The sequence below is a fragment of the Jaculus jaculus genome, chromosome 15 (genome assembly GCF_020740685.1).
Source record: "Jaculus jaculus isolate mJacJac1 chromosome 15, mJacJac1.mat.Y.cur, whole genome shotgun sequence".
NCBI classification, from domain to species: domain Eukaryota; kingdom Metazoa; phylum Chordata; class Mammalia; order Rodentia; family Dipodidae; genus Jaculus; species Jaculus jaculus.
Genome location: NC_059116.1, coordinates 55,111,041 through 55,135,284, shown reverse-complemented (window position 1 = coordinate 55,135,284; position 24,244 = coordinate 55,111,041). Strand labels below are relative to the sequence as shown.

At 39.6% G+C, this 24,244-nt stretch overlaps 1 protein-coding gene and 1 pseudogene across 1 annotated transcript in view; both read right to left on the bottom strand.

The window, feature by feature from the left end:
- C15H10orf67 (chromosome 15 C10orf67 homolog) overlaps positions 1-24,244 on the bottom strand; it is a 202,224-nt gene that overhangs the window by 34,175 nt on the left and 143,805 nt on the right. The gene's annotated exons all lie outside the window — the stretch shown is intronic.
- LOC105944770 lies at positions 6,212-6,857 on the bottom strand (annotated as a pseudogene).

Sequence of the window (24,244 nt, the reverse complement as noted above, 5' to 3'; positions counted from 1 at the left end):
TGAAAAACAAGGTAATTTGTCAAATTTTAATAATATGAGTAAAATTTTATTATAACAGTTAATTCTAATTTCTAGGCATCATATCAAAAATATACTATTAACATATGTTTCAATAACATGCAAGATTGTTTATGTTGTGTTTTTCTTCCAGTTAGGGGTTCACTCTAGCCTAGACTGACCTGGAATTCACTATGTAGTCTCAGGGTGGCCTCAAACTCACAGCAATCCTTCTACCTCTGTCTCCCGAGTGCTGGGATTAAAGGATACACAACCATGCCCAGATTTTTTTGGGTTTTGTTTTTTGAGATTTTTTTTAATTAAATAAATTTATAAGTAATGATAATGATTTTGGTTATAACTAAGCTTATTTAAAATCAAACAGTAATTATAAATACACCTATTAATTTCATTAGTAACTTAACTATATTTGTTTCTACTGTTACTTAGAACCAAATAAAAGCATGTCTCACCACATGTTGTAGTCTGGAAGGATACTTCCTAGTAGCTGTAAAACACTATATTATGTGGCCGTAGAGGGTTTGAACCTATTATGTCAAATATTATGTCTTACTACATTTGTTTAAAAGTTATTATCTTTCCAAATTCTCAAGATAGCTATTATCAAATGTAATCCAGCAGTATCTAAAATGTATCATGACAAACTTTTACTCAAAAATTCAAAAAATTCTTTAACTTTCAAATATTAAATTTTTTCACACTGCTATACAATATGGGAGAACATATATAATCACTTTCATTGCTCAAATCATTTGACAAACTCCAACAACTATTCATTATTTAAAAAGTAACTCTGAGAGCTGGGCATGGTGGCACATGCCTTTAATCCCAGCACTCGGGAGGCAGAGGTAGGAGAATCTCTGTGAGTTTGAGGCCACCCTGAAACTCCACAGTGAATTCCAGGTCAGCCTGGGCTAGAGTGAGACCCTACCTTGAAAAACCAAAAAAATAAATAAAATTTAAAAATAACCCTCAGGGGCTGGAGAGATGGCTTAGCGGTTAAGCGCTTGCCTGTGACGCCTAAGGACACCGGTTTGAGACTTGGTTCTCCAGGTCCCACGTTAGCCAGATGCACAAGGGGGCGCACGCGTCTGGAGTTCGTTTGCAGAGGCTGGAAGCCCTGGCGCGCCCATTCTCTCTCTCTCCCTCTATCTGTCTTTCTCTCTGTGTCTGTCGCTCTCAAATAAATAAATAAATAAATAATTTAAAAAAATAACCCTCAGGAAACTAGGTATAGAAGAAAACTTCCTAAACTTGACAAATGCTTGTCATGAATAACATAAGTAAGACACACTTAATAATAAAATAATGAACTATAACTCTGTAAGATTAAGAACAAGGCAAGAATATTATTCTCACTCTTGTTATTTAATTTTATGGAAGAATTAGCATTGCAGTAAGACACTGAAAAGAAATAAAATGTCTAATGATGATGAATGAAACTGTCAATATTTACAGAAGTACTAATTAAAATTATTGATATATGTGGTGGTTTGAATCAAATGTTTCCCATAAACTCATATGTTTTTGAATACTGTGGTTCACCAAGTGTGTTGTGAAGGATTGGATTTGAGGTGTTACAGCCAGCTACCCTTGGCTGAAGTGCTGCTTGCTCTTCTGCTGCTGTTTTACACCTGTTATGGCAGAGGTAATGTCCAGCCTCTGCTCTGTGACATGCTGTCATAATGAAGGTTCCCCTTCAGACTGTAAGCCAAAATTAACTCTTCCTTCCCCTCAGCTGCTTTTAATTGAGTGTTTACCAACTAGAGAGTAACTTCAGCAATAAATAAATAAATAAATAAATAAATAAATAAATATAAATGGGGTCATTACTGCTAGAAACCTGACTACATGGCTTATGTGCTGGAGAAATGTGGAAGGTTTTGAAACCTTGGACTAAGAGATACCCTGTAGTGCTGTAAGCAGAGCCTAACATACCATTCTGTTGAGAGATGAAAGACCTAATTCCTAATTGCTAAAAGAACTGTGGAATGTGAGGCTTGGTTCATATAGGGAAGAAAAAGCTTTGTACTGACTGGGTTTGAAGAAGTTTTGTGAGAGGCAGGCTGTGTTCTGCCTGTGTCCTGAGAAGTTGAGCAGGATTGAGTTTAGAAGAAATGGACTGGTATGGTACATGGATATGGCACTGAAAGATATGAAGCTTCAGGCTGGATACTGAAGCCTGCTTCAGCTGCAATTGTTTGAGAGATTACCACCATTGAGGTGGGGCAAGCTATTATGCATTGGGACAGCAGAAAGAATGGTTAAGGAGTTTTCTTGCTCTTCAAAGTTGTCTTTATTCCCCACTGGATTAACACTGGAAGCCCATATGGTACAATGAAAGTGTAGTAAATGCAGTAAAGAACTCATGGATGCCTTCTTAAAAATATTTTTATTATTTGTGAGCAGAGAGAAAGAGACATTGAGAAATACAGAGAATAGGCACACCAGGGGCTCCAGCCCCTGCAAATGAACTCAAAATTCATATGCCACTTTGTGTGGCTACCACTGCCTGGGTACTGGGGAACTGAACCAGAGTTGGCATGCTTTGCAAGTACCTTTAACCACTGAGTTATTTCCAGCCCTATTTCAAATATTCTGTAGCTTTGTGTCCATTAATTCCTTTAGCCTGTTTTCATCATGGAAGTTTTTCTTTCTCCTTCAATTAATACAGATGTTTCGTTGGATTTAGTAGTGTTGTGGATTGACAGTTGTCATTTTTTCTGATTTGCTTCACTGAGATCTTTCTTCCCTTAATCATTTAGAACAAGAAAAAGCCCTCTTTTTAAAATCGTGTGTGTGTGTGTGTGTGTGTGTGTGTGCACGCACGCGCGCTGAGGACAACTTTCAGGTGTTTGCCCTCTCTTTCCACTTTGCTTGACATAGGATCTCCCTTTTTTTGCTGCTTCCTTTATGCCAGTCTAGTTGTCCTGAGAGCTTCAGGATTATCCTGGTTCTGCCTCCCATTGCCATGTGTGTTGAGATTACAGATGCATGTGCCACTTTGCATCTGACTTTATGTGTATACTGGGGAATTGAACTCATCCTGGAAGGTGTGAAAGCAAACACCTTCTATGTCTGAGCCATCTCCTCAGCCCAACAGTTGTAATCATGCCTTTAAATTTAAATATTTAATACCTATTAAGGTTTTTGTTGAGAAATCTGTTGTTCTGATGGGCTTGCCTATACATGTAGCTTGCTGTTTCTTATTGAATTTAATATACTTTCTTTATTCTGTATATTTAATGTTTAAACTATAATATGTATAAACAGACCTGGAAAGGTCTGTTTGGGTTTCAAAAGGCCTACTATGCCTCATTGGCCATATTTCCCAAAGAGTTGGGAAATTTTCTGCTATACTTTTATTGAAAAATGTATTCTATGCTTTTAACAGGAAATGTTCCTGTCCTCTAATCCATGATTCATGATAAGGTCTTTCATAGTGTCCCATAGATCTTGAATGCTATAATTATACTTTCTTATTAATTATCTTTGTCATTTTCAAGATGTCCTCATTCCTCTACCTTGTCTTTAGGCCATGATATTCTGTCCTCCTCTTAATCTATTTTATTGGTGAGGCTTTCCATAGAACTTTTCTATTTTTGAATTTTTCATTTCTAGCATTTCAGTTAGTTTTTTTCAATACTTCTTCTACCTTTTCATCCCATTCTACTTTTATAGACTGTATTGACTTCCTTGTTTCACACAACTGTTTGTGTTCTCTTAAAAGTTACTTGGCAGGGGCGGGGGCGATGAAGAGATGGCTTAGTGGTTAAGGCATTTGCCTGCAAAGCCAAAGGACCCACGTTCAATTCCCCAGGACCTGTGTAAGCCAGATGCACAAGGGGGCACATGTGTCTGGAGTTCATTTGCAGTGGCTGGAGGCCCTGGCATACTCATTATCTTTCTATCTGCCAATCTCTCTCTCTGTCTTTCTCTCAAATAAATAAAAATGAAATATTTTTTAAAGTTACTTAGAAGTTTATGTCCTCTTTAATTTCTTTCAGTATACTTATAATTTTTCTTTAGAATATGTGTCTGAAATTTTATCTACTTCATTTCAAATAGGACACTATTATTTTGGGATTAGTAATTTTATTGCTTTGGTGCCTTATGATTATTGCATTTTTGCACTGGGACTTAGGCATTAGGGGTAAGGACGTAAGTAGGACTCTTATAAATCACTTATATTCTTTTTCTTTTTCTTTTTCTCGTTTTTTGGTTTTTCAAGGTAGGGTCTCACTCTAGCCCAGACTGACCTGGAATTCACTATGGAGTCTCAGGGTGGCCTCGAACTCATGGCAATCCTCCTACCTCTGCCTCCTGAGTGCTGGGATTAAAGGCGTGCACCACCTCGCCCAGCTTCATTTGTATTCTTTAGTGGAAGTGTTTAAGAGGGACTGGGATACTCCATTTTCCTCTGCTAGACTGGGATTAAATGTACCTGACTTAATCTCTGGTGTTCCTTTCAGAGTAGACTACTGTCTTCAGGAAAAAAAAAAAAAAAAATCACTAACAAAGGGTAGACCTATTATAAAAATGAAGTAGTAATCAAGCAAAAATAAATGACTTTTTAATGCCAATCATTTTAAAAAGTAAAGGAATGATGATAGTGCTGTGTATACTAATTAGTTACTATGGGTAGGAGTGGAAAGGGACAAAAAAAACTAACAATGATTAGAATTTGATTGACAAAGAAAATACATTATAAGATAGAAAAGTGAATAGAAGTGGGAAACAACAAGCATGAAAGGGTAGATAAAGTAGCTTTGGCTAAAGGTAGAATGAAAGAAGGAGGTAAAGAAATTCAATCCAACCTAAAACAGACCTAGCTGTCAAGAGGCTGAGATATAAAAATTCCACAAACCAGTTCAACCTATATTCATGTATTTTTTACTAATACTATATTTAACATAGCAATTTCATTTCTGATAGTGTTTTAACAGTAGTCATGTCTTTAGAGTTTTCAGTTTTTAAAAATCTTTACAGCTTGCTAAACTGAGTACTGACAGATAATAATTTTCATTCCTCCTCCCCTTTTTTTTTCTGAGCCAGTTAGTAACTCCAACACATTTTTGTAATAGAAGTGGAGTCTGAAAGACCCAAGAATTCAGAAGCCCAGAAATACTATCACGCTCCAAAGGGAGCTTAAGCGGGCTCCTGCATACCTCAAACTCCAGGCTTTACTCTCTGTTGGAAGCAAGTAAAGAATCCCTCTTCTCATTATATCAGAGCCCACTCCTAATATAAAACTAGGTAAAAAGGGCATGAGATAGCCCTCAAGGATGGGAAATGAGTAATGAAGTGAACCACTTATTTGATTTCTGTAAATAGCCTGCACCATAAGCCTTAATAGCCCACACTGTAAGCCTTAGTAGTTCGCACCATAAGCTGTAGCAGCCTGCCTCAGACCACCAAGGTCATAGGAGGCTGATACCACACTCTGCTACCCCCACCTAAGGACCTGCACAAATGCTGACCTCCAAGGTCATAGGAGACTGATACCACACTCTGCTACTCCCACCCAAGGACCTGCGCAAATGCTGACTACCAAGGTCATAAGAGAATGATTGGTCCACGAGGGGCTTGAACAAATTAAACTAATTGGCTTAGAAACTATGGGGTGGCACAAACTGACTGGCTCGTACCCCGTGGGCTCCTGATATTAAAAAAATGATTGGTTTAATGCACAGGCTTTGTTAGAAACCCTATAAAAACTGTCCCGTTCCTGCATTCGGGGCTCTGCAGTCCTCTACCCCTGTGCGGTGTACGACTGTGGGCCCCAGCGCGCTTGGAATAAAATCCTCTTGCAGTTTGCATCAAGACCGCTTCTCGTGAGTGATTTGGGGTGTCGCCATATCTGGGCAGAGTGTGGGGTCCCCCTCCTGGGGTTCCTTCAAGTCCACATGCTAATCTAGTTCTCAGTGTTTCACCACTAAGTGCAATGTTTGATGTAGATTTTTCAGATATACTTTACCAGATTAACAAAGTTTTCTTCTGTTCCTAGTTGACTAAGAAGATGACTCTTATTTTGAACCATAAGTGGATATAACATTTTATCAATTCTTTTTCTGTCTTCATTTTTTTTAAGAGGAGAGCTTTATTTCCAGGAAGCAGTATACTCCTTGGAGATGGGTATTTTTAAAAAAATCATCAAGATGGATCTAATATGTTCAAAAAAATGGAGCGGGGCTCAGTCAGAGGTAATGTGGAGAGGTTCTATAGTATTTGCTTGTCATCTTGCTGCAACTGGATATCCACTTGTGAAAATAGCATCCAGGAATACAGGCCTATTCAAAGTTGTTCTGTCTTTGCATCACAAATGCTAATCATTGGGCCTCCTGCTAAATTTCTTGCTGCTCCCAGCTCCTTTCCGGGCCTTGATCTTGAAAGGAAGCTCTGTAAATCTCTGCAGTTTTATTGTTGACTACAATTTCATAAAGTACTGGAAAGTGGTTTTTATTTTCTTCCTGGTCATTTAATTCTGTCATAAAGTCACTAAGTGAATATCCTCATCTTATCTCACTAAGAAGTTGATTGCTAAGTCTCTGGGACAGCTCTGCCTATCATCACTGAAGCCAGCCTTCCACACTGAGCATGGTTAGAAAAGGATTTTATGGAGTTAATGATCAAGGGAATCTTAGCTTTGAGGTCAGCTCCATTGCAATATGTCAGGCATGTTGCCCCATTACCTGTGTGCCTCAGGACCACAATTTGACAACTAGTGACATTATTAGAACCCAGAAAGGAGATGAAGCCTCCAGAGGCAAATGGGCTAGGACCAGCTCCCAGGTGGATTGTGGCAGCCACACTTGCTTCCCCTCCCCCAAGAGTAGCATCTCATGGGCAGTTGCCCAGCCAGGCCCAGGGAGGCTCCAGCCTCCCCAGCCCCAACCCCTCAATTCTTTTTCTGATACCACCATTTAAATAATCAAATGGATTTTCTTCCTTATTCCACACTTAAATATAAGTATTAGATCTTAATATATTAAAATTTAAATTCTTGGAATCACCTCAAGCTGTTCATAATTTAATAGGCTTAGAATATTGCTTTGGATTGCTTGAAAATGTTTAATCATTGAAGATTATGTTGTCAGTAATTTAAAAGTTATGTTACTTGTTTCTATTCTTTTTTGATTACTTTATATACCGTAACTTACATGTTTAATTTACAAAAACACAAGCTTAATAGTTTTATTGTTCTTCCAGATAATCTAGGGAAATTTAAAATTATTGTTGCTTTTCTCTATTTCATATCTTTATTGAAGTTGACTAACTTTTACAGTATCCCATCTGATGAGTTTTTTTTAAATTCTTTTTGTTCATTTATATTTATTTATTTGAGAGTGACAGGGAGAGAAAGAGGCAGATAGAGAGAGAGAGAATGGGCGCACCAGAGCCTCCAGCCACTGCAAACGAACTCCAGACACATGTGCCCCCTTGTGCATCTGGCTAACATGGTTCCTGAAGAATCAAGCCTTGAATCGGGGTCCTTAGGCTTCACAGGCAAGCACTTAACCACTAAGCCATCTCTCCAGCCCCCAGTAAGCTTTTTTTTTTTTATTGACAACTTCTATACTTAGACAATAAACCATATTTCCCTTCCCTCCCCCAACTTCCCCTTCACAACTCTGTTCTCCATCATATCCATTAGTCTCTTTTAATTTGATGTCATCATCTTTTTCTCCTATGAGGGTCTTGTGTAGGTATTGCTAGGCACTGTGAGGTCATGGATATTAAGGACAATTTCTGTCTGGAGAGTTACATTGTAAGGAGTGGTACCCCTTCATTTGGCTCTTACATTCTCTCAGATTCTTTCAGACACCTCTTTCACAATGGACCCTGAGCCTTGGAGGGTATGATAAGAGATGTTTCAGTACTAAGCACTCCTCTGTACCTTCTTCTCAGCACTATGTTGCCTTTTGGGTCATCCCAGTGGTCATCGCCATCAGAAAAGAGAAGGGTCTCCAACCAGAAGTGAGAGTAGCATTAATATATGAATATGAACATTAAGTGTAGGGCTTTCAGAGCAGTTTAGTGAGAATAATATATATGTTTATCAAGACAAGAGCAGGCTTTATACTCCTAAGGCTCATGACCTCCCTGCATAGGCTTTTTTTAAAAAAAATACATATATATTTTTATTGACAACTTCTATACTTACAACAAACCATGGTATTTCCCTCCCTTCCCTTCCCCCACTTTCTCCTTTATAACTCTGCTCTTTGTCATATCCCCTCCCTCTCTCCATTAGTCTCTCTTTTAATTTGATGTCATCATCTTTTTCTCCTATTATGAGGGTCTTGTGTGGGTATTGCTAGGCACTGCAAGGTCTTAGATATTGAGGCCAAATTCTGTCCAGACAGTTGCATGTAAGGAGTGGTATGCTTCCTTTGGCTCTCACAGTCGTTATTTTTAAGAACTTGGAATACATGATTCTAAGCTCTTCTGGCTTTTAAAGTTTGTGTTGGGCAATCTGCAGTTATTTTGATGGGCTTGCCTTTGTAGGTGACTTCATTTTTTTTGTCTAACTGCTTTAAAAATATTTTCTTTGGTTTGTATGTTTGGTAGCTTAATTGTAACATGGCGAGGAGAGGTTATTTCCAGGTTTTGTCTGTTTGGTGCTCTACAAGCTTCTTGTATCTGCATTGGCATTTCTTTCCCAATTTGGAGAAAATTTTCTTCTATGTTTTTGTTGAAAATACCTACTAATCATCTTGATTTAAATTCTTCTTCTACTACTATACCATGAATTCTTATGTTTGATCTTTTCATAGTGTCCTGGATATCTTGAAATTCCCATTCACACCCTCCTATTAGCTTGTCTTTCTCTTTGTTGGACTGTATTAGGTCTGACACATGGTCTTCTACTTTATATATTCTGTTCTCTCCTTCATCCATTCTACTGGTGAGACTTTCCACAGAGGAAGTTTTTGTTGCTGTTTTGTCTTTCTGACTGTGTTCTTCAGAGCTAGAATTTCAGCCTGGCTTTTCTTCAGTATTTATATTTCCTTACTCATGTTTTGTAATGACTTCTGTATTTCATTAAGCTGGTTTCCTGTGTTGTCTTTCAACAGTTTGTTTTCTTCAATTCCTTTGTTGTTGACTTTGATTTCTTTGAATACAGATACAATCATTTTTTTTTTTTCAAATCTTTGTCAGGCATTTCATCTAAAACAGTCTCATTGGTGATCATTTCTTGTTGGGCTATGAAAGGCCCAGGCATGAGGCCTAGTGGAACTTCCTGAGCCTAGCTAAAGTTTGGCGACCTGTCTCTGGCCAGCTATGACTCAGCAAGACACCAAATGGCTTCTGGCCTGCTACCTCCGTGTGGCAATTGTAATTACCATTTCAATACTTAAAGTTTACTATTGGCCCTTACCTCTTCCCTCATCCTAAAATCCCTGCCTTCGTCCCCAACATGATATAGGCAACTGCTCAAAGTAATAAAGCGAGTTGTTTCTGCGAGTTCCTGCATCAAAAAGACTCCCAACTCAGTGTGGCTTTTCTCCAGTGGCCAGGAGAGGTCTGAGTCATCTGACACTCATCATCCTCCTCAACCCCTAGAGAGGAACCAGCAGGTATGGTTCCTCCCTTGGCACTACCTACCTAACAGAGAAGGAGCCCGGCAATTTCTAATGGATTTATAGTTTTTGGTGGAATTGGATTGTCTTGATTCTTTGTGTTTCTTCTATTACAATGCAGCAATTTTTGCATCCTGAATTGATTTTATGCTTGGGTTGTCTACTTATCTGCAGTGTTCTTAGATATGATGATCCACCTTTATATAATTTCTAGATACGCATTTAAGGTGCCAAGTGTAGCTCTTTGTACCCCAATCCAACTGCAGAAGTAATCTTAGGTGTTGAGTTTGCATGCTAAGCAAGTATTCTAGTGGACTAGGTGGAACAATTTACTGGCAAATTCTAAATTTTAACTGAGCAATATACATATTCAATAAAATCCAGCACAGAGTATGAAATTGTGAGGATTAAAACAAACACATAGTCTTATAAAGCCAATATCCCTAAGGGTATGTGCTGCTGTACATCTTTAATCCTGTCGACTGGGAAGTAAAGAATTCTGTTCTGAATTAGATTCCAGGTCAGCCTGGATCTGAATCAGACCCTGCCCCAATAGTGACTGAAGCAAAAGACAAAGGCCCTATCAATCTGAAAACATCAAAAGCAACATTATTCAACCCCCAAATACAGCTTATTTGAAAATGGTAAAGCCAAACAAGAATATGTAATCCATAACTTGCCCTGACATAGAAAGAGAGATTGGCACTTCCAATGCAAGCCTATGTACCTGGGTTTTTTGTTTGTTTGTTTGAATTAGTTTTGTATTCAGCAAATACAGTCAGTTTGGTACCATTATTAGGCTCACCAGTGACTTACACCCTCCCCTTGGCCTCTCCTTGTTGAGGTATATGGGTCATGCATTGTGGAGTTAGCCCTCAGTTATGGGTAGGATAAATGTCTCTGCATATCATGACCCAACATGTAGCTCTGACATACTTTCTGACCCCTCTTCTGCAAAGTTTCCCTGAGCCATGTTGGGTTCATTTTTGGTCTGCTTCAGTGATGAGGTATTGGGGGCCTCTGAGGCTCTGGCTCTCTGATTTGGTAGGAGTTGATTTTTCTCTGTGTTGATCTCCTTCCCCTTTTTGCTGGTATCGGGTTCATCAGGAAAACAGCACCCTTGCTTGTTTTGCCAATTTTCCTTAGTTTCAGTCGGGCCCCTCTTGAGGTATGATGGGGCAGCTCTCTCCTTAGGATCTGCATCTATCTGAAAAAGAGAAGCAGATTCTCCAACGGAGAGTAAGTTAGCACCCAGAAAATTGAGGTAACACTTACTTTTTTTAATAGAGAGTTTAATAGGTATAGGCCTTCTTGTACCCCATGATTGATAGAAACTTGATATTGGAGAGTGAGCTTATGTTTGGATATGGTTCTGACTTGTTTCCCAACTCCAGCTATGGGTCCTGTACCACTGAGGGGATCAGTTAGCCAAATCAAGAGCAGTTGGTTCCCCACCATGGCTGTGTGCCACTATTGCACTTGTGTGGGCATCACAACAGGTTATTTGCTGCTATGTAAGTTAGATGCTTGAACAGATATTGGTCATTTTCCCCCAGTCACCCATGTAGCACCTTTTGGCACTAGACGCGCTGACTGTCTGAGGACTGACTCTCTTCCAGCTTCCAGCCATGCCATTCCATTTTATGTGTTGACCACATACAGTGTCTTTAGCAGTAGGGTCTTACCACTAACCTTTGGTAGGTCAACAAGTACGCGGACAGATTTTTTGACTGTGCAAGGAAGCTGATGAGGTCGAAAAATCCCCTTGTTTGGTCTCTGCTGCTGCCACCACTTGGCATGCCTTAGTGGGATTCTGGCCATTTTCCTCCTTTCTGATGGGTCTTGGTCTCTCCTGCTTCTCTGTTGTGTCTAAGAATAACCTACACTCCCTCACTTTTTAGAAGAAGAGTGTATTTTGCTGTGGTTTTACTTAAATCCTTCCCCAGGCTGGTTTGGCATGGCTCCTATGTAACCATCTTACTTATCCATCTGATGAGTTTTGAAATGGTTATAACTGTGACAGTTTTGCTTCAGTCAAGGAACATACATACATACATACGTATTTATATGTGTATATATATATATATATACATATATATATATATATATATATATATATATATATATATATATAAATCACTTAATTTTTCCTTGGACCTCTTTTTAAATAGCAGTACTACATTTTTCTGCTTCATCATCAGGCAATCATTAATTTGCTTTGTTATCAGTATGTGATATTTCCCATTTTTTTTAGAATTTTAACTAAATTGAATCTTACTAATATATTGTTTGCTTTGTCTGTCTTCTTTCACTCAGCATAGTTACTGAGATTCATCTTTGCTGCTTTATGTAAGAGTAAACAATTTCTTCTTATTGTTAGGTAATATTCCACTGAATAATCCACGTTATATTTGTTAATAACAATATGATTATTTCTAGTTTTGGAATAATTACAAATAAAAAAGGCTGCCATGAATATTTTCCTACAAGTGTTTGTATGAACATATGTTTTACCTTGAGTAAATATGTAAGAATTAGGGCTGGTCTGATGGTAGTGGGTTAGCAGTACTAACATTAGTGTCACTAAAGTTGTATACAACCCCCCACTGCTAAATTTAACTGGCTTAATTTTAATAAATAAATGCCTTAAGAGTAAAAAAAAAATGTAAGAATTAAATGGCTAGAGAATATATTCAACATACATTTTAATTTTTTCTTTTAATTGTCAAAATATTTTCAAATGTGGTTGTAGACTTTAAAGTTTTCAAACAGTGAAGGAAATCTTTAGTTGTTGTAAATTCTTGGTAACACATAAGCTTTTAATGAGATTTTAATGTGTATTTCCCAAAGAACAATGATGTTGAGTATCTTTTCACATCATTGTTGCCATGTTTATCTTTAGTGAAGCATATGCTCAAATAGTTTGCCCATTTAACATATTATTAAGTTGTGAGAGTGCTTTGTATATTTTAGATCTAAATCCTTTTTTAATATAGTTTACAATAATTTCTACTACTTTATGACTTGTGCTTTTAGTTTTTGAACATTGCAATAGTGAAATTTTAATTAATTAACTAACTTGGAAGACAGAAAGAAAAAGAGACACAGGGGGGAAGAGAGAGAGATAATTGATCCATCAGGGCCTCCCACCACTGCACATGAACTCCAGACATATGTGCAATTTTGTGCATCTGCCTTTACTTGGATACTAGGAAATTGAACCTGGGTCTTCAGACATTGCAAACAAGTTCCTTTAACTGCTCTCCAGCCCATTAGTGAAAATTTTAAATTTTTGATAAAGTACAAATGGTTCAAAAGATCATTGCCAAATCTGAAGTCACTGAGATCTCTTATGCCTTATTGTAAAAATGTTTTTACTTTTAGCTATTAAATTTAGGTTTTTGACCCATTTCAACTATTTTTTAAGACAAGGTCTCAAGACATAGATTAGGCCAACCTTGAATTTACTATGTAGCCCAGGCTTTTCTTGAACACATAATCCTTCTCCTGCACCTCTTCAGTGCTTCGATTACTATATACTACCACATCTAGCATTAAGTTCATTGCTTCTAATTGTGTATGTGTGTGTGTAGGAGTTTCATACATGCAGCTGTGCACAGGTGGAGATCAGAGGACAGCCTTGAGGACTTAATTCTATTCACCTTATTTGAGGCATGATCTTTCTTTGTTGTTGTGTGCTGTTGGGAAGACAAGATTAGCTGACCCATAAGCTTCCAAATTCTCCTGATTCTGCTTCCCATTGCTTTATGTACGCCTGAATTACAGATGTGTGTGCCACCTTTGTCTAACTTTTCATATATGCTGAGGATCCAAACACCATGTGACAGGCTTGCAAATCAAACATTTTTAGCCACATTTCCCTAATCCTTTAAGTTCATTTATTGATGACATTCAATCTGTATTCAGATTTATTTACTGATCAGAGTTGCCCAGTTGTTCCCTCAGTATTTGTTGATGAGATTATCCTTTACTACTTACACTGCCTAGCACCCATCTTTGTCAGAAATTAATTTGCCATATATTATATACAGGATCTAGTTATGGTTTTGAACTCTATTCATGAATCTGTACATTTATTTTCAAGCCAATATCATTTTATCTGGGCTATTATTGCTTTATGCTGTATTGAAAACAAAATTTTAATTATTTATTCACTCATGTGTATGTATGTGAGTGTTGGTAGGGAATGCTGCAGTGTGTGTGTGTGTGTGTGTGTGTGTGGATCAAACGACTTTTTTTTTTTTTTTTTTTGATTTTTCAAGGTAGGGCTTCACTGTAGTCCAGACTGACCTGGAATTCACTATGTAGTCTCAGGGTGGCCTTGAACTTATGGCAATCCTCCTACCTCTGCTTCTGAGTGCTGGGATTAAAGGTGTGTGCCACCATGCCGGGCTCAAAGGGCAATTTTGAGTATTAGTCTTTGCTTCCCACTCTGTTTAACAAAGTCACTCATTGGTGTTCACTTCTAAGTTTGTGAGGCTGTCTGGTCTGTGAGCTTCTAATATCCCTCTGTCTCCATATCCCTTCTTGCCAGAAGTATACTGGAATTACAGTTTTCCCACCATAGTGCCTGCTTTTTACTTGAGTTCTGAGGATCCCAATCAAGTTACTCATACTTGTATAGCAAGTGCTTGATGCACTGAGGTATCTTCCCAGCTCCAGATATTTCAAAATTTATGTGACATTTTGAAACCATATCATATAAATCTTCTAGCCTTGTTACTTTTCAAAATAGCTAATCAGAATCCTTTGTGTGTCCATATGAATATTTTATTGAGAATGTTACTATAGGAGCATATTGCAAGTTAGTCATATTTCCATAGTATTATACCCCTTATCTGCCCTCTCCCCAACCCCTATTCCACTGAGGGCTCTCTTCAGTAGTGTTATCAGTAATCACAGTGGGGGCATAAAAATTCATCAATCAGTCTTGGAGCAGGAACAATTACTCAGAGTAGATCTTCCCTATCTGTGACTCTTACATTCCTTTTCTCTCTCTTCCCCAATGTTCCCAGAGCCTTGGAGTGTGTGTTATAAATATAATTTAGTGTTGAGTTCTCAGCAGCCTCTAATTTTCTATTTTCATGAGCTTTTAGTCTCCTAAGTGTCTACTGCCATCTCCCTGTGGGCTAGCAATAAGAGAACCACTTATATTTATTCTGCCACTTCATCTGTAATGTTTTCTGGGCCCTGGAAGATGTGATAGAGATTAATTTTCTTGTGCTAAGCAGTCAAGTTTCTTTTCTTGTCATTTGGTGGATGCTGGGGTCTTCACAGAATGCACAGTCACTTATAAAAAGCACTTTCTCTAGACAAGAGAGCAGCAAGGATCAAAGGGGATAAACAGACATTTAGTGGGATTTTTTTGATAACATATCCTTTTAGCTAAAAAGGCTTGTTTCTCACTGCCAGGCATGAATTCCCTTCCATTTGTACATACCTCATATCCAATTAGGGAATAGTTGATGCCCCTTTCCGATAGACTGTGTGCCATTATTGTACCAGTGGGTACATCTTCCTCCCTGGGTATTTGATTTTGTAGCTTCCAGGGTCCACTAATTGTTCATGTTCTTAGTGATCATTATCCCCAGTAGCTTGCATGGCACTTTCTAGCACTATGAGAGCTAACCAGGGAGCTGACTTCCATCTCAGTTCCAGAAGGATCTCTCAGTGTCCTACAGCCATAGCCTGTGGTGTCTTTATAAGCAACAGGGTTTACTATTTAGATTGTATAGGTAACCAAGTGTTTTGATGATAGACTTCATTGTTTTGGGTCTCAAGGGTCTCCCTGCCCAACAATTCACTTTGAGGGGTAACCATATTCTGGCACTGGGATTTCCCAGCAACAGCCTATAGTTTCAGGTTAAAGCTTTCTCCACCCATGCATGGTACTTCTGCAAAAACTGTTCCCCTCTCTTTCTCTTTTTGAAAGAGTTATGTCATTTAATTAGGTAACCAAGAAGGTTTCTCTAGTACTGATTTATGCCATTATTAGTCTTCTGTATCTTCTCCCTCCCAATATCCCTTGCCCTTGTCTCCCTAAGACTCTTCCACTCTCTTTATTCTGTCCTTCCCCTTGCCTATCTATTAACCTCTTTCCAGCTTTTTCTCTCTGTAAGTTTCTTTCTAGCTTCCTTACCATTACTAGTGAAGCTTACTCCAACTTACAAACAAATAAAACAACTGTATGTTGGGAACTGTATGTGAGAGAGAACATACGGCTTTTGTCATTCTGAGCCTATGTAATATGTGTAGTATGATTTTTAATACAGGTCCATAGATTTTTATAAAAATTTCATTTTTCCATCATGTATATGTACCACATCTTCATTATCCCTTTATGTGTTGGTGGGTTTATGAACCAATTCCATTTCCTAGCTATTGTGAATAAAGCAGCAATAAACATATCTGAGCAAGTATCTCTATAGTAGAATGTTGAATATTTAGGGTATATGCCCACGAGTGATATAGCTGAGTCATAAGGTAGTTAGATTTATGAGAAACCTCCATACTGATTTCCATAATTGCTGTACAAATTTCCACTCCACCAATAATGTATGTGGGTTCTTCTTTTCCCACACCCTCTGCTGTATTTGTTATTTGAGTCTTTTTGATGATAGTCATACTTAATGAAATGAGATTGTATCTCAAAGTAGTCTTATTTTGCCTTTTACTGATGACTAAACATATCCATTTGTATTTATTATTTAAGAACTCTCTATGCATTTCCCTGCCCCACTTTTTGACTTGGTTAAGTAACTTTTTAAATATTTTGTTTATTTATTTATTTGAGAGAGAGAGAGTTAGAGATGGAGGGGAAGAAGCAGATATTTAGAGAGAATGAGCATGCTAGGGCCTCTAGCCACTGCAAACAAACTCCAGATGCATGTGCCACCTTGTGCATCTGGCTTAAGTGGGCACCGGGGAATTGAATCTGGGTCCTTAGGCTTTACAGGCAAACGCCTTAACCCCTAAGTCATCTTGCAAGTCCCTTAATTAACTTTTTTATTGCATGTTCTAAATATTAAACCTCTATCATATGTATAGTTGGAAGATTTTCTCCCATTCTGTAGGTTATCTATTCACTTGTTGATGGTTTGCTTAGTACAGTGGTGTTTTAGTTTCATGAGAAAAATCGTAAACTGGACTATGAGTTCTGTTTAGTAAAGCAGTAAATCTTCACATGGCAAACAACTTAGGAGGCTCTATTGAACTTTCTATGTTTCCCTTAATGTTTGGGTTTTAACCTCATAGTGACTCCCTTGCCAATTCCTTTCCTTGGTGCTTTTTTTTTTATATATATATATAATTTTATTTATTTATTTGAGAGTGACAGACACAGAGAGAAAGACAGATAGAGGGAGAGAGAGAGAATGGGCGCGCCAGGGCTTCCAGCCTCTGCAAACGAACTCCAGACGCGTGCGCCCCCTTGTGCATCTGGCTAACGTGGGACCTGGGGAACCGAGCCTCGAACCAGGGTCCTTAGGCTTCACAGGCAAGCGCTTAACCGCTAAGCCATCTCTCCAGCCCCCTTGGTGCTTTTATAGAGATTCTTTTCTCTTCTCTCATCTTCTCTTTCTTTCTTTGGCAGGGTTTTACTCTATAGCCCATACTGGTTTCTTAAAATATTTATTTATTCATTTATTCATTTATTTATTTGCAAGGAGAGAGAGAGAAAGGGAAATAGAGAGAATGGGCATGCCACAGCCTCCTTGTCATTGCAAACAAACTCCAGATACATGTTCTACTTTGTGCATCTGGCTTTACATGGGTACTGAGATATCAAACACTGGGCTGTTAGGCTATGCAAGCAAGAACCTTAACCACTGAGCAATATCTTTAGCCTCTAGGCTGGCTTTGAACTTGTGATCCCCCATTTCTATCTCTGAGTGTTGTGGTTATAGGCCTGTGCCACAACACCAACTTAAATGTTTGCAGTAATTTATGACTATTGCTAGTTTTACTTAGCGGAAATTGAATTTTAATGATTTTCTCACTGATAATTTCTCCCAGAAATCAGTGTCAGTAGGGTTAGTATTAAATTTTGAACTTTCTTTCCCATAGAGTTCAACTCTTCTGCAGAACCCTCACAACAGTGTATCAGTGTACTAGAATTTATCCATGAACTTATGTCCATTTGGAATTCATGAACTAACAAAAGAAGTTTCCAGGTGATCAATCAAATGTATCAGTGTACTAGAATTGATCCATGAACTTATGTCCATTTGGAATTCATGAACTAACAAAAGAAAATTCCAGGGCTGGAGAGATGGCTTAGCGGTTAAGCGCTTGCCTGTGAAGCTTAAGGACCCCGGTTCGAGGCTCGGTTCCCCAGGTCCCACGTTAGCCAGATGCACAAGGGGGCGCACGCTTCTGGAGTTCGTTTACAGAGGCTGGAAGCCCTGGCGCGCCCATTCTCTCTCTCTGCCTCTATCTGTCTTTCTCTCTTTGTCTGTCCCTCTCAAATAAATAAATAAAATTTTTTTAAAAAAAAAAAAAAGAAAATTCCAGGTGACCAATCATCCCATGTTGTACAAGACTTAAGGGTTTCCTAGGGTGAAAGGCTTCTATTGTTGAGGTTGAAATTAAGGATGAGTTGTTCACACTAGCAGTTGTGGTCATTGATTTTACCACTATAAGTGACTTTTCTCATTCCTTTGATCATGCAACTTTAGGGTGGCTCAGGATTTAACAGGATACATTTAGTCTATCATGACATGGAAGGCTGTTGCAGCAGGATCTTAAAGCAGCTTGCTCCTTGCTGGCAGTCAGAAAGCAGGGCCGATCTATAAGCCTAAAGGAAGAGTGACCCATTTCATCTGGCTAGGTCCTGCCTCCTAAAGACTTTACAACTTCAGAAAACAAAGCCATCAGTTGAGGATCAAGTGTTCAAATTCTTCAGTCCACTGAGGATTTTGAAACCATGAGAACTGCTAAGTGTATGTGTGCAGAGTCCACCTTTCTCTTCCTTGAGAAGGGGCAGAACCTTCACACATCACTAATGGTGATTAGCCAGTGAGATGTTTAAGCAAGACTCAAGTGCATCTCACTATTTAAATTTCTTTATTTAATAAGGGGTACGTGTGTATGTCTGTGTTTACACATGAGTGAGTGTGAGAGTCTCTTGTTATTGTAAACAAATGTCTACAAAGCTTTACATATGTGTCTGAGGAATTGAAAGCAAGCACCTTTAACCACTGATGCATATCTTCAAGCCACCTCCATATGTGTGTGTGTGTCTCTGTGTGTGGGGGCTAGAAGTTGACATTGGGTGTTGTCTTATATTGCTCTCTACCTTATTTTGATACAGAGCTCACAGATCCGCTACACAAATGTGTAGTCACCTTTGCTTTGCTGGGACAAAATATTCAAAGAAGCTGATAGGAGGAAGGGGGTTCTTTTTGTTTACCGCCTCAAGGGGAAGTTTTATGATGGCAGGAGAGGGAATGACACAAACAGAATAGCCATCAAATCTTACGACAACAGATGAAAGATAGCACCAAGAGAATGAGCTGAAGGCTGGAGAGATAGCTTAGCACTTAAGGAGCTTTCCAGCAAAGCTAAAGGACCCAGGCTTCATTCCCTAGTACCCACATAAAGCCAGATGCACAAGGTAGCACATGCATCTGGAGTTTGCAGTAGCTAGAGGCCCTGGAGCACCCATTCTTCCTCCCTCCCTCCCTCCCTCCCCCACCCTCTCTAATATAAATAAGTTAATTATTTTTTAAAAGGAGAGTGAGTTGAGCTCAGGAAATGGGGAGGTAGCTATAATAGCCTGAAGCCCACCCCAGGAGCACACCACTTACCAAATTGCCCCAAGCTGAAATCAAACATTCAAAACACATGAGATTATGGGGCCAAACTACTATGGGATTCAAACTACCACATTCTATCTCCGACCCCAACAGACACATGTGGTAGTGTGAATAGATGGACATTTATGGCAACTGTAACCAATGACAAAGTCTCTGGGATTTCACTTCCATCCCTCCATCTGGGCTGCCTACAGCATCTCCAAAATCCTGGGGTGTCTACTGCAACCCATGGTTTCATTTTTTCATGGCTCTATCAGGTCTCCATGCAGGGACTCCAACAACTGCCTCACATTCCTCAGGGGCCATCCAAAAAAAGAAAAGCATATTTCAAATCCAATAACCCTTTATTTGCTGCACTTGTTATTTTTACAAAGTGCCATATGGACTACCAATTTTTTTTTTAATCCAGGGAAGAATAAAGCTAAGTTTGAAGATCAGGTAAACTCTTATTATTCCTTCTACTATCCCAATGCAAAACAGTTGGTTCAATCATCACTGGTGGTTATTCCTCAAACAACTGTAGATGAAGAGATTGCAATCTCCAGGTCAAAACTTTCATTGCCTTCTATGCAGTGTCCTTCTGCTCTTTCCCACCAAACACATCAGTCCATTGCTTCCAAATTCAAGTTGGCTTAAGTTCTAATAGTATGGCAAGAGCAAAGGAAGCTAGTCCTAGTTTGCCCAAAGCTCTCTTTCCCTTTTTGATCCAAGTCTTTATGGTCCACAGTTCTTCCTGCATTTAGGTCTTTGAACTGTTACAATAATGGTTTGTCAAGCTCTACTTATATCACTGGAAGGTGTCTCTTCATCCAGGATTTCAAATCCTTGTACATTTCTCCCACAAATAAGTTCCAAATGCCATACAGTCAGACAACTAGGAACATTGACCTTGGTCTTCTGGTACCAATTTTCTGTTGTAGTTATCTTCACATTTCTGAGACAAAACATTCAACTAAAATCAGCTAATGGGAGGAAAGGAAATTTTGGCTTACAGTCTTGAGGACAAGCTTCATGATGGCAGGGAAAAGCATGGCATGTACAGAGCATGGACATCACATCTTGCAACAACAGATGGAAGACTGCCACAAAAGGGAGCTGTATATAACATTTCAAAGCCTACCCCCAGGAACACACCTCTACCACCAAGGATATACTTCCCAATTTTTCAGCACTTTAGGACCAAGCATTCAAAACATGAGCTCATGGGGGACAACTTGTTCAAATCACCACAACAAGTTAGCTAGTCAGCCCCAGAATCTTCCTGTCTCTGCCTACCCAAAGCTGGGATTACAGGTACATAACACTGTACACAGCATTACACATGGGTATTGGGGATTAGAACTCATACCTCATTCTTACACAGTAAGAACTTTATGCATTGAGGCATCTCTCCAGATCATAAGGTCTTGATGACTAGAAAGGGACTTGCAATACTTTTAGCTTTAGTGCACCTCTCCTGACTCAACTCAAAGAAGTGCTCTTCGTTTGAGAAGGATATTTCCCTCAAAACCTCCTATTGTAACACAATGGATTTTTGAATTGCAGATTTTATTGAAGTCAGTTTTGAGCTGCTGCAAAAATAACCTGAACAAGAGCAGCTTGTGGTAGGAAAGTGTTTATTTGGGCTTATACACTTGAGGGGAAACTCCATGATGACAAAGGGAAAAGATGGCATGAGCACAGGATGGACCTTACATCCTGGCCAACATCAGATAGACAACAGTGACAGAAGAGTGTGACTTATATCACATAAAGAAAGGAACAGGGAACCTGGCTATAACACCCACAAGCCTGCCCCTAAGGCTGCACTGCCTCCAGGAAACTTCAAGTCCCAAATTTCCATAAGCAGGGGCCTAGCATTCAGAACATGTAAGTTTATGGAGAACACCTGAATCAAACCACCACATTCTGTCCCTAGCCCCCATAAACTGATAACCATCTATGATGTAAAATGTAATGCATTTAGTCCAACGTTAAAAGTCTCCATAATTTTTATTAATCCCAATGATGTTCAAACATCCCCATAGTCTAAGGTCTTTTAACTGAGCCATAATACTGAAAACAACCACAATGCCACTGAGTAAACATTCACACTGCAAAACACTGGCACTGGGCATTGCAAAGAAACATTCTACCAATACAAGGTTTAAAATAAATAGGGCAAACACCAAACTCTGTAGCTCCAAGTCTGACAACTCCAACCAGTGACAAGTCTTCCAGTCTGATAATTCTGACCAGTGATGAGTCTCTGGAGTTCCAATTCTCCCCCTTCAGCTAGGCTACTCACAGTCCTACAAAACTTCATCTGGTACTGGCAGCTGTCCTTGGCAGCTATCTGATAGTCCTGGCATCTTCAATGGGTCTCCACTGCAATCCACAGTTTGTCCCCTGGCTAAATCAGGTCTCCACACAGGTAATTCAACAAGCCTGCTTCTCATTGCCCATGGCCATTTCCACAAAACAAAATCATGATGCAAATATAATGACCCTTTATTTTCTGCATTTGTTGCAACCCACAATACCAGGTACAAACTTGGTAATCCAGGAAGAAGGGATAAAGCCAACTTTGAAGAGCAGCCAGCTCCTTCTTCATTCAGGCCTATTACTTCAAAATAATCCACATTCTTCCTGATGTCCCAATGCAGATCAGCTGGCCCAAACTTAGTAGGTAAAATCTTTCAAACAACTGTAGCTCAACAGGCAGCAGTTTGGCCTAGTGAATTTATTTCTTTCTGTGCCATATCCATCTGCTCATACCAATCTATGTCTACACAATACAACTCTGCATAAGTTCTCAGAACACAGGCATAACAGCAAACCTCTCATACAAACTGCTTCTAGCCTAGCCCAGGAAAAACACTTTCTTCCCCTTATAAGCCAAACCTCACAGTCCTTAGTTCTTACTGCATTCAGGTCTTTCAACTCTGATGAGAATAGTCCATCAAGCTGTACTTATAAGGACTTAGACTAAGGTTTCAAATTATTCCACATTCTTCTTGAAAATCAGTTGCAATTGACCAAAGCCACAGTCAAATTTCTAGTAGCATCAGCCCCACTCCTCTAGTGTCAATTAAAAAAAAATTATTTATTTATTTGACAGAGAAAGAGGGGGAAGAAAGAGAGAGAATGGGCACACCAGGGCCTCCAACCACTGCAAATGGACTCCAGATCCGTTTGTGTGCCCCCTTTTGCATCGAACTAACATGGATCCTGGGGAATTGCCTAGTTACCTATACCTGTTTTTTGTTTTTTGTTTTTGTTGTTGTTGTTGTTGTTGCTGCTGCTGCTGTTGTTGTTTTTCACAGCCAGATTCCTCCTAGGAGGGCAGTCTTTCATAGGACTTAAACATTGTGGGTGATCAAGTTCAGCCCCAGAATTTAGTGCCAGGGCTAACTTCTTCCTGAGATAAGCCCCTAGCCATAACCAACCAGCTATCCCTCTGGTTCACCTCAGCCAGAAGACAGCCCTTATATAAATACCTTTACAAGGGGAGAGCAGGCTCTCTGACCACTTGAGAACATCTAGCTGTGGGTGAGTTTTTCCCTCAGCTGGGCCTGGGCTGACTCAGCCCTGGCCCAAGCCCAGGCCCAGCCAGGAGGGATCCTAGCCCTTACTCTCTACATGGGCTCCTTTTTCCCCTTCATGACAGGAGCTACTCAAACTTTCTTTCTTTTTTCTTTCTATGCTTTGTACCCTAGATCTTCCATGTGGGATCTCTAGCTATATGGGTGCCTTTCTTTGGCTCTGTACTTCCCTCAGTAAAAATAATAATTTCATAATTATCCTTCTTAGTCTTATTTTTTATTTAATTCTTTGCCTAAAATTAGAAACAAACCTAGGGTTTGAGGCTCAAGGACTTTCCTGGACCCCCTAGTTCCACATTACAGTTAGTAACCAAGATAGAACAATCTTCAGAAGAAAATTTATTATTATTATATTATGGGAGAAGATGGGAAGCACATCTTCCTGGCTGTGAGCACTGCTTGGGGTATTTCTACTGCTTCTCTCCACCTCTGGAAAAATTGGCTTGCTTTCTTTTCTTGCTGGAGACTAAGATTCCTATCTCTGGTTAAGATGAGGGGAATGAATGGCATCGGCATTGGCCAAGTAGGCAGATAGGCCTCCTTTCAGACTGATCACCTACCCACCATGGCTTCTCTACTTGACCTGTTCCACCCTGCTGGGATTGGAGTCCTACTGAAATGTCCTATACCTGAGGCCAAACTGGGAGGGTGCCAGGTGGGGCTCTTTTGTAAAGGTGACAACTTTTGAAGGGAGATGTACTTGGTTGAGTTTCTCTGATCCCCAGGCACAAGGTTGGACCCCTCCAGAGCTTGGGTGCTGGTTCTGCTGAGCCAATGGGAAGGAGCCTTGTGACCACATGGGGGCTCCAGAACCAAAGATCCTTAGCCTGAATATCTTCTAGATTTTTCTTTTTCATTTTATTTTTTCCTTTTATCATTACAAGCCACTATGCCACAGACACATGGCTGCCTGTGAGGGTGGGGGAGTTGGAAGGATGGATCTCCAACTCCCACTCCAGGCTCCTTACCTCCAGGGACCCACCAGCCACCTAAATGGGGAGGGGGCTAAAAATGCTCCAGCCAAACCCCAAGCCTAGGTGCTTGGCTGGAAAGGTTTTCAACAGGCCTGGGTCCAAACCACATCCTCCTTCCCCCTATGGAGCTGAGGCCCATGGCTATGACAACTGGGTGGAGGAGATAACCGTGCTGCCCCTCAGGAAATAGAGACAGAATGGAAAAGAAATGCCTCATGGTGCTCACTAAGCTGCTATGAGTTTCTGCT